The 13,648-nt window shown below is 41.4% G+C and overlaps 1 protein-coding gene across 1 annotated transcript in view; it reads left to right on the top strand.

Annotated features, from left to right (window-relative positions):
• The window catches only part of LOC135482751 (voltage-dependent T-type calcium channel subunit alpha-1H-like), a 603,345-nt gene that overhangs the window by 56,999 nt on the left and 532,698 nt on the right, over positions 1-13,648 (top strand). The window lies entirely within an intron of this gene.

The raw sequence follows: 13,648 nt of genomic DNA, 5'->3' as shown, positions 1-13,648 counted from the left end.
CATGCCAATCTTATAACCCATAACTTAGTTAAAACACTGAGCAGGACCCATAAATCTTTCATAAAAAACAACAAACGAGTTTCCCACCTTTAATAACAGAGTCTATATAATAACAAGCGTCTATGGCAAGCGGAGTGTCCAGTAATTAAAAAAAACTAGATTTATTAAAAAAAACTTTTTTTTTACCTAATAAACTAAGTTTATTTGGAAAAAATATAAGTTTTTTTAAAACAACCTTGATTATTAGCTAATAAACCAAGTTTTTTTACTTTCTTTCCTAATAAAGTAGGTTTTTTAACAGAAACTAACATTTTATGGTAAAAAACCTGGTTTATTACCTAAAAAACTTGGTTTTTTACCACAAAATCGTATAAAATATAAGTTTCTGTACAGAAATGTCCATTTATTCAATAAAACAAGGTTTATTACGACCTAGTTTATTTAAAAAAAACTAAGTTTATTACTAATAAACCTAGTTTTTAAAAAAAAACTGGTTTATTAGAAAACTTACATTTTTAAACCTCGATCCTACCTACATTGAGTTATCTGGGATTAGGTTAGGGTCTCACTAACTAGTTTACAGAGTGCAGTGCAGTGCAGCATTCCAAAGCTTTCCCATGTATGAATGCGGTGATCATGATGACTAGGAACAAGGTTCAATAGTGATTCCGGATTGTATGCTACATGTGCTGCCGCTAGCGCAAGAATCGCACTGGCTACAGGGCAGTAGTACCACGTGGTGCCGAGGTTGCCCATCCTCGTCCCGATAACATCGCGGATTTGTGTACATGGGGCGAGGTAGAAAATACAAGTTTCTCGATAGAAAGTAGGTTTTTGCACGCCGTTTGTCCAATTATTCAAAACAACCTACATTTTTACAATAAAACCAGGTTTTATTGCAAAAAACTAAGTTGTTTTGTATAAAACCAAGTTTTTTACATAAAAAGGTAGGTTTATTAGCCATTTGTCCAGTTATTGTTAATAAACCAAGATTCTTTGCTATAAAACTAAGTTTATTACCACTGGATGAAAAACTTATATTTTAGGGAATAAAACCAAGTTTATTTGTTAAACTTGACATTTGTGGATAGAAACAAGGTTTATTAGGTAAAAAACTTGGTTTTATTAAAGAAACTCGGTTTATTAGCTAATAAACAAGGTTGTTTTAAAAAAACATATATTTTTTCCAAATAAACTTAGGTTTTTTGGTAAAAAACCAGGTTTTTTGAATAAATCTAGGTTTTTTTAATTACTGGACACTCCGCTTGCCATAAGCATCCGGGATCCGTTGTCGTCCATCCGTCACCATCTGTATCCTGTTTCAAAAACAGTGGCATGTTTCTTAATTGCTAGGGCTATGAACTCGTAGGGTCATGGCCAGAAGTGACCGTATCCAAAATCCTGGTTTTGAGAAAATTTAGATTGAAAGTTTCAGAACTCCTGTAAAATCAGGAAAATCAGAAAATTACAAGTTTATGCAATTATAAAATCGCGGGACGGAATTTTTAACCACTCATAAAATGAGTACAAGATACAAGATTTATGAAAATAAGTCCCAATTTAGGCTATGATATTAGTTGAAGAAGAAATTTGGTAGGAAACAACTGCTGGATTTTGAGGTCCTGATATAAAAAACAATGTACGCAATGTATGCATGGATGAGTACATTATCCATGCATATGTTACAGGTTGGTAACTTGAGCTGTTTTTAATTTTAGTATAAGCTTGTATCTAATCCTATATTGGTGACCGGCTAATCATAACACGGCTTATACTTTGACAAGTCAATGCCGTAATGTCTTATTGTAGCTTATGATAAGATAAGTGTTTGTGCAGAGTTTTAAAAGGGCCTACTATGTTGCACAACCGTCATGATCAGGCCATTTGCAGATCATGTGGACAGGAATGTGTTTCGTATCTTCTAGACCTTGCCCTTGGTCACGTTATGGCAACGGGGACAAACTATCACTGTTGACCAATTTATATAAGGTGTACTTTGATACATTATGTCATTATTGTTTTATAAGGTGTACTTTGATGTATTATGTCATTTCGCATATGTAAGTTATTGACCACCTGATCTGCTGACGTATGATGTCGCTAGGCAATTAGGAAAATATGTTGGGTCCATTCGTGGCCATTCGGAGTTCTGGAAAGCCTAGCCAAGTGTTAACACCGTATGGAATGCCTGCTGGACCGCTTGGTTAGTGCCCAAACTCATCACTTGACTCAGTCTGTACCTCATCTGAATAGAACTCGTATTTAAAAAAGTACTCTTCTCTTATTTCGCTTCAATTTACTGCCTAGAGTGTTCACCTTCAACCTGCTATCGGCGGAAGGGAGAACAAGAACCCGATAGTAGACAGTGAACTACGACACATACATTGCGTACATTGTTTTTTATGACTATTTCCCACATAGACATTTCTGGCTGTGAGAAAAATGATATCAACGGACATGATCAATTTCAACCATCATAGTTTTCTTAGAAAGAGTTGCAGTGGGACAGAGTCAATTGCAGCAGTGGAAGAATATGATTATTGGAGTACCATCATGGACTTAACTCATTTTTGCCAAAAATGGACATAGTCACTACCGGCTTTGTCCCCACGAACTTGAAACTTTGTACACAGGACCCCCTAGGTCAGGTGATCTCTGACATATTAATTTCGGTATGTTCTCCTAGCAAGAACACATCACATATCATCATATTCGATTTGACTTAATTTTCAAGGTCACAGAGGTCAAGTGGCGTAATTTGGCCGTTTGAGTGTAACTCTGGCACGTTTCTTAACCATTTAAGCTGTGAACTTGAAACTTGGTACACTTGATCCACTAGGTCAGATTACCTCTGACGCTGAAATTTGGTTTGATCTGATTCTCAACTTGGCCACCAGGGGGCCAAAACAAAAAGGTTAAAAGTGAATTATATTGCTTATTGGCTCACCGTGGGGGAGTCTATGGAACACCGCTGTGTCCGTCGTCCGTCATCGTCATTGTCATCGTCATCGTCGTTGTCTGTATCTTGTTTCAAAAACATCTTTCTTAACCACTAGAGCTATGAACTTGAAACTTTGTACACAGAACCCCTCAGGTCAGGTGATCTCTGACAATGAATTTCGGTCCCATTTTATTCTTCACTTGGCCACCAGGGGGCAACCATTGGAAACCTAAAATGTGTGATATCTCTCTTACAAATGACTAGTTTTTATGGTAGGTTCACCTGGCAAGGATATATCACATATCATAGGGATTTTCGATTTGACTTAATTTTCAAGGTCACAGAGGTCAAATGGTGTAATTTGTGTGGGTTTAAATAAACAAATGCAACGATTCCAGTCTATTCAGACGTTTCGTATAATTGGTACTGAGCTTGTCAAATGGTTCAGATGGCGTATGTCAGTCCTTCCATCCATCCGTCAACATGGGCCGCACGTTTTTTAGCCTGGCACACCTTGGCCAAAGTAACATATTAGCAATAAAGGGCACACTAAACTCTACTTGTAAACCAAATTTTGTCGCGATTCGTTGATCCTAGGTGGAGCTGGGTGCCCGCGAAGTATTTTCACTTTTTCAGCAATATCTTCTGAACCAATGTTTATGTTGAAAAAAGATCTAATGTCAACAAAAGAATAAATTAAGGAGTAAAATTGTCAGCTTTTAAAAGTTTCATAATATGTCACCTGGTGGCGCTAGCGCCCAATTTGTACTTTGAGCCAAATTCAAAATTCGCGCCCTTTCAGGAAGCTCCCATCATGCAGTGTCACGTGACTTGTGCCTCATTAGCTATGCAATTTTAGCCTTCGATGATGCACGATGGTTTGGGCTAAATAGACCAGAAAACGGAGGGAAAACACACAATATGTGTCTCTATTGTTTATTATTCATCATCTGCGGCCAAAGTTTGTCGATAGGATCAAATAGCAACGAGTTTTTTGCAAGAAAACTCGCGAACTGGATTTCCGGAAATCATGGAAGATCGTCGTCATCGCCGGAGTTATTTCTGCCCTGTGATGATATCAGCCCACATCGCACATTGTCGCATGGATATCGTGGTAAGGAAAATTGGTCAGATTTCTTGCAGTCCAGTGCTGGTTTATTCATCGGACACTGTCAATTCTCCCAACCACTCACAGAAGCCAATCCATTCCTGTTAAGTCATGCAGGGGCTTAATCAATTACCTGCACTCCCTGTGGGGTGAATAACATAACCTTTTCAACAGCTGGTTGTAGGGGGATGATTGGAACAGCCGGTATACCTGCTGACCTGCTGAACCCAGGTTAATGTTATTTTCAATCCACGATTGCAGGTCACCTGATTTTCGAGATTTCGCGGGAAATGAAATTGTAAACAAACGCATGTGTGCAGTTCCAATGTAAACAAAAAGGTATTTTTGGTACTTTTGGTTGCTGGACTTGGGTTTTCCCGCAGTTAGGAGCTGGGGTGAAATTGGTGGTCTATTGTTTATGGGTGCTGTTTTAGTCAGAGCTAGCCCTTGATTATGAAGGGATTTTCAAATTAAGGTGACCATGGTCTTAATATGTGCTCACCACAGCTTTCAATGCTTGAAGTTGATGTATCTGAAGAGGCGCGCTGAACCTGACATGGCCTTATCAATGAGCTGCTCACGGTGCTGAACTTCTAGCTTGCCTGTCGACTAAGTGCCTTGCCCGAGACATTGCTACATGTAGGAGGAGCACGCATTTTAAAGTTATAGTAGTGATAGTACAGTTGGTTCGAGCCATTTGGAAGCCGTCATGTGAAGGCCTATCTGAGTTCTCCTTCTTCTTCTCCGTATAAAAAGGGGCATATTGCTGACTAAGGAACGAGGCATATTGACATTGCCTCATCATCTCTATCAGAACACTTGATATACTTTTTATGCATGCATACAGCACGCCATGGAGAAGTCACATCCTCTCTGACACTTCATGTCTGAAAAGCTACTGATACAACATACTGAACTAGGGATATCTTCCATTGCCTCCTGTATTATTTACATACCATGGATGATTAGTTCAGTCATATTTCATCCAGCTGGCAACTCTGCATTGGAAATTTTAGTGGTATAACGTATTCTCTTGACCTTCAAACAGTAGTATAAAGCCGATATTTACTACTTTACACCCTCTGTCCTATGTTATTACTATTAGGTCATCCAGCTGAGTGCCAGGCCCGTGGGCCTCTTGTTCAATGAATGACTTTACAAATTTGGACAAACCTTTTAAATACTATTGCGAACAGAGAATGTAGTTTACGCTACGTCTTAACATTATAACAAAAGTCAGCCGCGGTACCCCAACGTGTTTAGGTTTGTTGTTGTTTATCTGCGATTTCATTGGTTGAGGTTTGTGGGGGCGTGACTTCCGAGAAATTTAGTGCATAGAGTCGGCCGATAGGTGGCTCTAGCTGTGCGTTTCAGAAAGCAGTGAATGATGCAGCGAGTTACAAAGAGATAATTTTAAGAATTACATAAAAATATGAGCTGAAAGTAACTCCACGCCATTTGAAAAGGTGGGTAACGAAGTCAGGCATTTGAAAAATATTCATTCGATGACTGATATCAGTTGGTCCATGACATTTAGACCAAGGGGATGAGTGGTTCGCAAAGTATAAATCCAGTATGATTCTTAAGCTAGCAGACGATTTTCTAGTGCATTAGTTCTCTCATTATTAGTTTGAGGTAACTTTTCAAGTCCATAGATACGGATGTCTTTAACAGAGTGATTACTGCTATTAAAGTATGTGCCAATAGACGTGGGTTTCTTATTGTTCATGCCAGAACGGTGTTCATTCATTCTGGTTTTGAGTGTCCTATTGGTTTGGCCCACATATTGATAGTTACATTTGGCACATTCAATGAGGTAGATGACCATTCTGAGTTGCACGTTATGTTTTGTTTGACATAATGTTTTTTGCCTGTGACTCTACTGGTTACTGAGTTTGATTTCTGCATATATTTGCAGTTGGCGCATTTTCTGTTGTTGCATTTGTTGCTGCCCTTAGGTGGTGGGGGTGCAAACGATAGGAGGGTTTGTCTTTCTGTTTCATTGATTGTGCCAGTGTTGGGTTTACAAAGTTTGTTTTCTTTGATATCGGCTCCTGTTAGATTGTCTCTCAGGTTCTTACATCTAAGGTAGCTGATGAGTGGTTTGGCGGAATTAAGGGCAGTCCTGAGTTTATCCGAGCTTTCGAGGATCTCCCAGTGTTTGTTCACTATTTCTCGTAAATTCGAAAGTGATGGATTGTACGTTGTAACTAGAGGAATGACAGTGTCTCTGCTAGTTTCTGTAGACTGTTTTTGCAGCAGAGTGTTTCTGTTTAGAGATCTGGCTTTGGCTATGGCTTCATTGAGGTCGTTAAGCTTGTACCTTCCGACATGCAGCATCCTGATTAGACGTTTGCTGTGTTGGTCGTAGTCTTCAATGCATGAACAGATTCGGCGAGTCCTGATTGCTTGACTGTATGCAATACCTTTCTTGGTATGGCCTGGATGACAGGAGGTTGACACCAAATAGCTATGACAATCTGTGGGTTTAGTGAATAGGGAAGTTTCTATGTTGTTGTTGTCCCCAATACTAACAGTGACATCTAGGAAATCTACTGAGGTTTCACTGATGTTAGCTACATATTTGATGGTTGGATGGTGTTCGTTTATGTCTTTTATGGTTTGGTCTAGTTTGTCTTTGCCGTGTGGCCAGATCATGAAGATGTCGTCAAAAAATCTGACGTGCATTTGGGGTTTGTGGGGTCGGCCGTTCCAGAAGTCTGATTCCCATTTAGCCAAAAACAGGTTGGCATAAGATGGGGCCATGGATGTGCCCATGGCTGTACCTGATTTTTGTCGGTAGTGTTTGTTCTTGAAGCTCAAGTTGTTGGTTTTGAGTATGAGTTCAGCAGCATCTGTTAGGGTGTCTGTTGGGATCGTACATTGTTGTCTGGTGTGGAGATGTTCTTTCATGGCAACCAGGGCTTCATCATGGGGGCTATTAGTGTACAAGGATGTAACATCTAAAGTGACTAGGAGTGGTTTAGGTTCCGCCAGGTTTGGTGGTCCGAGATCAATGGTGTTTAGTTTATTAATAAAGTCTGTAGTGCCATTTGAGTGTAACTATGGCACATTTCTTAACCGCTAAAGCTATGAACTTGAAATTTGGTTCAAATGACTCCTTATGTCAAATCACAGAGGTCAATTGGCGTGAATAAGCACGTTTCATAACCATTTATGGAGCTATCAAGTTTGTGCCCGGACCCCCCCCCCCCCAAGGGCCAGTCCTACGACGCTAAAATTTGTCGAGTCCCAATTGTTTTTGCACAACATGATAGTCGAAATTCCAACTAGTCTCATTTTTGGAATTCATAGTCGCACGAGTGACCGGTCTTTTCAAGTAGTCCATGGCATGAGTACGAGATGAAATGAAGAAACCGCCATGTCAACGCACAAGCTTTTCAATCTTGTTTACATTGTCTTTGGTAGAGAATAGGCTTGACTAGTTAGGGGTCAGTCTCCACTCTCTTTTCAGAGAAAAGTGAGTCTCAAAGGTAAATTGTTATTCCAGGAGGTGAATCCTCTCCTGGTGATTTGTGTGAGACAGGTGAATCCATGACTAGTTCCCAACCTCAGTGATTTGGTGGACTGGCGAGTTAACGTCGAGTACCTGAGGTGGGGGTCTGGGCAAAAACTTGATGGCTGTATTAAGCTGTGAACTTGAAACTTGGTGCACTTGATCCACCATGTCAGGTAACCTCTGACACCGAAATTTTTTGTTGTTCATACTCTACCCAGGTCAGACTCTTGCATGTGTATTCTTATCGGACACACCCGAGGAAAAATTAATCTATTTATTATAGAAAAATGATTAGCTAGTTTACGTAGCTACACCTAGGTGGCACCCCAATACAGCCTCTGCCTCGTGAAAGCCGCCATTGCTCAGTACTTTTTCCTCAGCGCTTTGTTACAGAACTCGCCGAGTTTCTCCCGTAAATTCATCTAGATTAGAGCCGTTTCGGGTTAAAGAAGGACCTCCCGGGGACACCTTTCGGTTGAAGATATTCTCTGGAAGCAGATGAGATCCCTCCTTTTTCATTTTCTCCCCGTTTTTTATCTTTGTGAGTGGTTTTTATCCACTTAAATTATATAAAGTTCCAGTATCTTCCCGGGCTTCTGGTCACGTGACCAAAAAAAGAAAAAGTTCACCCTGCTGCGTAGCTTTGGTATATATATGTAAAATTGTTTTATATTATCAGAATATATTAGGATGGTTTTATTCCAGTCCTTCTTATCTTCGTTTCTCTTTTCCCTGGGGTTTCCGCCGTGCCTCCTGGCCCTCCTTCCCTTCAGGATTGGTGATGGCCGGTCGTCCGGTGTGTCGGGGATTCATAGTCCCCACCCCGTTCCTTCCCCGGGTCAAGGTACTGACAAGTCAGTCCCTGTTGGGTCGGGCAGTTCCTTCTCCCAGTACTTCCGGGAAGAAGTTGAAAAAGTCTGTGCGGAGAGGGCCTAGAAAGCCTGGTCGGGGAAGTCTTTGTCTCCCCCTCCCTTTCCTCCGCCGGGACCCCCGCTCTTCAGCGGCGAGGTCCCCAGGGCTCTGGAGAGGTTTTGCCCTCACCCGACCCCGTCTCGCAGGCTGGGAAATTGGTGGTCTATTGTTTATGGGTGCTGTTTTAGTCAGAGCTAGCCCTTGATTATGAAGGGATTTTCAAATTAAGGTGACCATGGTCTTAATATGTGCTCACCACAGCTTTCAATGCTTGAAGTTGATGTATCTGAAGAGGCGCGCTGAACCTGACATGGCCTTATCAATGAGCTGCTCACGGTGCTGAACTTCTAGCTTGCCTGTCGACTAAGTGCCTTGCCCGAGACATTGCTACATGTAGGAGGAGCACGCATTTTAAAGTTATAGTAGTGATAGTACAGTTGGTTCGAGCCATTTGGAAGCCGTCATGTGAAGGCCTATCTGAGTTCTCCTTCTTCTTCTCCGTATAAAAAGGGGCATATTGCTGACTAAGGAACGAGGCATATTGACATTGCCTCATCATCTCTATCGGAACACTTGATATACTTTTTATGCATGCATACAGCACGCCATGGAGAAGTCACATCCTCTCTGACACTTCATGTCTGAAAAGCTACTGATACAACATACTGAACTAGGGATATCTTCCATTGCCTCCTGTATTATTTACATACCATGGATGATTAGTTCAGTCATATTTCATCCAGCTGGCAACTCTGCATTGGAAATTTTAGTGGTATAACGTATTCTCTTGACCTTCAAACAGTAGTATAAAGCCGATATTTACTACTTTACACCCTCTGTCCTATGTTATTACTATTAGGTCATCCAGAAGTATTAAGGTAGCAGGAAGGGTTGGGCGTTTGTGGTTTCTGAGTCTGAGGGGGTTGGTGTCTGTTGACTGTGCTTTAAGAGAGACTAGGCATGGCGCCAGTCTCTCTTAAAGCACAGTCAACAGGCATTTGGTCTCAGTATTTGGGTTTTGATTGCCATGACTGTACCCCTGTAAAAGTCCGAGGAGGAGAAGTTTGGAATGATGAAAGCATTGAAGAAGAAGAAATGTTATTATTGAGGAAAGCAAAATTTATTATGAGACTAGAAGGCAGTGTCCTGACTTGATTATTTCGAAAATGGCGGTCTGAACACATTTAAAGGTGGAACATGGCATTTTATCGACTTTGAAGTGTTCCGCAGTTAAAGGGAGACTATAGGCAGCAGCTAGGTAGGCAAGATAAAGTCATACAAATTTGCCAATAGGGGTCAGTCATATCTCTAGGCATGGCGCCAGTCTCTCTTAAAGCACAGTCAACAGGCGTTTGGTCTTAGTATTTGGGTAAGTACAGAATCAAGGCAGCTCAGAGAGCAATGATTGAACGATGCTGTGGACAAGTCCAAGGATACTGCATCAGTCACGACCAACTTCTCATCAGAAAGCGTCACCACCAGCATATTCAATGTTCAATTCCAACCAGTACCAGTCCAATGCACGCCTGTCATGGTCAGCAGTGGTCAGCTTAGCGCGATATGGAACATTCTTTCGAAACTCAAGCGAGGGAAGTCTGCTCATTAGCCTATCTCGCGCACTGCTCCTTCTTGTCAAACATCGTAGTGAAATCGTGGTACAGTGGGGCGTCCTCGAGGATTGCAGCTGGTCGGACAGACGTGAGGTGGAATGTGGGCGGCTGCACTTCTTCGTTGATGTGCGATGGCAGATAGCACAGTTGTTGCGTTGCATGACAGCTGAAAGTGAATGTGATATCATAGAACTGAGGCGTTTGCCATGAGACTATAGGTGAAGTAGAAGGAAGGAGTGAAATGGGCCATCTTCCAGTGACTAATATACAGAGTAAGGGCACTGGGTGTTGTTAGATTCAGCATTGAATGTATTCCTCGTACAAGCGTGAATAGTGTGGACATACAGTGAGAGGTGAGAGACCCCTATTGACTACTTCTTGTAACTTTATCTTGGATAGTGCCCCTTTATCAAGACTGAAACCCACTGTGCGGGGCTAAGAAATTACCTTTATAATCCTAGTTGGATAACCACTGTGTAGATGATTTGAAGAGTGCTCTGTGGATGTGTGCCTGTAATGTCAATGAAAGTATGATGAGGTGATGACGATAGTGGAATGACGAAATATTGGAAAGAGATCTATTCCTAGAAGAACATATGTCCTGTTTTGACTAGGTGGCGCATTTTAGAATCAGCAGTGAGCACTGTGTGTAACATGGTGGAGGCAGCGGAGATAATAACTGTGTCGAAAGTATTGTTATAGGGCCTTCCCTAGGCCCATGGGGTTAAATTTACAATCCACGATTGAAAAGACGTAGTTTGATCGCATTCAACTATAAATACATTGAACAGTTGTGTTCCTTTAGTCAACCGATGACCTTTTGTTGGGCCATGATCGGGGATTGTAAACTGTAAATGTATTATGGACTGGGAGACGGGGGAAACACAAGTGAAACTGAAATAGACCAAAACAAGTGATTTTGGGGCTTTGGTTTAGACGCATGCCCCACATGCGCCATGCAGGATTATACGGTTCATGTGAACTTGTTGACATCTACATGATCTAGTGCTGTTATTGGTCATGGTACATGGTAGGCCTAATCATCATGGCTATATGTTTCACGAAAAGCTCGGAGTAAAATGAACTGCCGATGAATAATGATGTTGTTCATGTTTACCATGTTTGCTAGTACATAGCCATAGGGTATGCACTGGCCAGTGCACTTTCTGCACGTCGTCATGGTCATGTACGTGATACCTTGCATATTTTGTTTTTTGAATGCGCATGCTTTTTGGGCAAAATCACTTGTACCAACACTAATGAATAATGTCTTCTTATCCCTATGACTCCATACACAGTGAGGGCATTGTCCCATTCCCATCAAATGGTAACTTATTGTACCGTATTAGGGTGGAAGTTGGGGAGCAGATACCTACCGTTGCACGCCTGTCATAATCAGTAGTGATGAGCTTCGCGCGATATGGAACATTCTTCAGAAACTCAAGCGAGGGAAGTCTGCTCATTAGCATATCTCGCGCACTGCTCCTTCTTGTCAAACATCGTAGTGAAATCGTAATGGAAAACGTCTGGCTTTGCGCCAGACGTTGAGACTAATAAGTGAAGAACTAACAGGTAAAGAACTTCTACTTGCGCGAGACTGCTCTGATAAAATTATCATTGCAGAGACTACGGTGACGTACACATATATTTTTTACAATCAAAAATGCCCTCAAAAGACGAAATGGAATGATTATTTTATTGATATTTCCTACTATATACCTTCCAATTATCACTTTATACAAATAGATCGGCGTTAGGTCGCATGCTTTTCTTTCCTGGTGACACTATAAAGCAAAATAGTTGCAACCCCGTAAATGCGCTATAAGTCCAATAATAAGTGACGGTGACCCGTTATAAATGTTTCGCCAGCTTCGCTTTTTTGCCGCTACGCGGCGCGTTGGGCCCTTGCGTCCAGCTGAGTGCCAGGCCCGTGGGCCTCTTGTTCAATGAATGACTTTACAAATTTGGACAAACCTTTTAAATACTATTGCGAACAGAGAATGTAGTTTACGCTACGTCTTAACATTATAACAAAAGTCAGCCGCGGTACCCCAACGTGTTTAGGTTTGTTGTTGTTTATCTGCGATTTCATTGGTTGAGGTTTGTGGGGGCGTGACTTCCGAGAAATTTAGTGCATAGAGTCGGCCGATAGGTGGCTCTAGCTGTGCGTTTCAGAAAGCAGTGAATGATGCAGCGAGTTACAAAGAGATAATTTTAAGAATTACATAAAAATATGAGCTGAAAGTAACTCCACGCCATTTGAAAAGGTGGGTAACGAAGTCAGGCATTTGAAAAATATTCATTCGATGACTGATATCAGTTGGTCCATGACATTTAGACCAAGGGGATGAGTGGTTCGCAAAGTATAAATCCAGTATGATTCTTAAGCTAGCAGACGATTTTCTAGTGCATTAGTTCTCTCATTATTAGTTTGAGGTAACTTTTCAAGTCCATAGATACGGATGTCTTTAACAGAGTGATTACTGCTATTAAAGTATGTGCCAATAGACGTGGGTTTCTTATTGTTCATGCCAGAACGGTGTTCATTCATTCTGGTTTTGAGTGTCCTATTGGTTTGGCCCACATATTGATAGTTACATTTGGCACATTCAATGAGGTAGATGACCATTCTGAGTTGCACGTTATGTTTTGTTTGACATAATGTTTTTTGCCTGTGACTCTACTGGTTACTGAGTTTGATTTCTGCATATATTTGCAGTTGGCGCATTTTCTGTTGTTGCATTTGTTGCTGCCCTTAGGTGGTGGGGGTGCAAACGATAGGAGGGTTTGTCTTTCTGTTTCATTGATTGTGCCAGTGTTGGGTTTACAAAGTTTGTTTTCTTTGATATCGGCTCCTGTTAGATTGTCTCTCAGGTTCTTACATCTAAGGTAGCTGATGAGTGGTTTGGCGGAATTAAGGGCAGTCCTGAGTTTATCCGAGCTTTCGAGGATCTCCCAGTGTTTGTTCACTATTTCTCGTAAATTCGAAAGTGATGGATTGTACGTTGTAACTAGAGGAATGACAGTGTCTCTGCCCGTTTCTGTAGACTGTTTTTGCAGCAGAGTGTTTCTGTTTAGAGATCTGGCTTTGGCTATGGCTTCATTGAGGTCGTTAAGCTTGTACCTTCCGACATGCAGCATCCTGATGAGACGTTTGCTGTGTTGGTCGTAGTCTTCAATGCATGAACAGATTCGGCGAGTCCTGATTGCTTGACTGTATGCAATACCTTTCTTGGTATGGCCTGGATGACAGGAGGTTGACACCAAATAGCTATGACAATCTGTGGGTTTAGTGAATAGGGAAGTTTCTATGTTGTTGTTGTCCCCAATACTAACAGTGACATCTAGGAAATCTACTGAGGTTTCACTGATGTTAGCTACATATTTGATGGTTGGATGGTGTTCGTTTATGTCTTTTATGGTTTGGTCTAGTTTGTCTTTGCCGTGTGGCCAGATCATGAAGATGTCGTCAAAAAATCTGACGTGCATTTGGGGTTTGTGGGGTCGGCCGTTCCAGAAGTCTGATTCCCATTTAGCCAAAAACAGGTTGGCATAAG

Source organism: Lineus longissimus, chromosome 1 (assembly GCF_910592395.1).
Source record: "Lineus longissimus chromosome 1, tnLinLong1.2, whole genome shotgun sequence".
Lineage (NCBI taxonomy): Eukaryota > Metazoa > Nemertea > Pilidiophora > Heteronemertea > Lineidae > Lineus > Lineus longissimus.
This window is presented reverse-complemented; position numbering and strand designations above follow the sequence as displayed.